Source organism: Ursus arctos, unplaced genomic scaffold (genome assembly GCF_023065955.2).
Source record: "Ursus arctos isolate Adak ecotype North America unplaced genomic scaffold, UrsArc2.0 scaffold_6, whole genome shotgun sequence".
Taxonomy (NCBI): domain Eukaryota; kingdom Metazoa; phylum Chordata; class Mammalia; order Carnivora; family Ursidae; genus Ursus; species Ursus arctos.
In genome coordinates, this window is record NW_026623078.1 from 39401964 (window position 1) to 39402706 (window position 743).

Below are 743 nucleotides of genomic sequence, written 5' to 3' on the forward strand. Positions count from 1 at the left end.
CATTTAAAATTTAGACCTGATTCTCAGAAGTTTGTAATCGAGACAAAAGACTTTTTTTCACTCAGATCTGTGTGCCATCTCATTTATTCAAAATGGCTTGGGGTGTCACTGAAGCACAAAAACCTATGAGTGTCTAATATTCCAGGTAATACAGTATAATTTTATTTCAATAAGGCATTAAGAACACCTCTAAATGCAGGAGATCTGGGGTCTAGCTGTGAGTCCAGCAATTCACCACCTCTCCCACTACACTTCAGTTTCTCTACCTACGAAGTTAAGGCCTTGGGAATGATTGCTGATGAGGACAAAACCCTCAACCCAGGATTTTGCTTCTCCTGCATTCCAAACCTAAAAAGACGATCTATGGAATAAGACCGGGCACTTGGTCGGAGTCACTGAAATGTTTGCAATGGATTCTAAAGCTTGAGAAGAGCGCTCAGCAGATAATAACCCAATGACGATAAGCGACCCAAAGCTGATCTCCTGCCGCTCTACAAACGGAGCTCAGAAACTGATGGCCACTGGGCACAGTGATTTTCTGCCCCAGAGATGTCCTTGCTTTCTCCCGCTGTCGCTCCCGCAGGTCCTCATTCTTCGCGGTAACTCACGAACAGCAGGGATGCGAGTGTGAAACACACACCAACGCTTCGCCTCCTCCCTGCTCGCTCCTCCTTCCCACAGAAAAATGCGTTTCCAGGCAACGGCGGGCCGCGGCGTCACTTCCTGCCATTTAAACTCGGGTC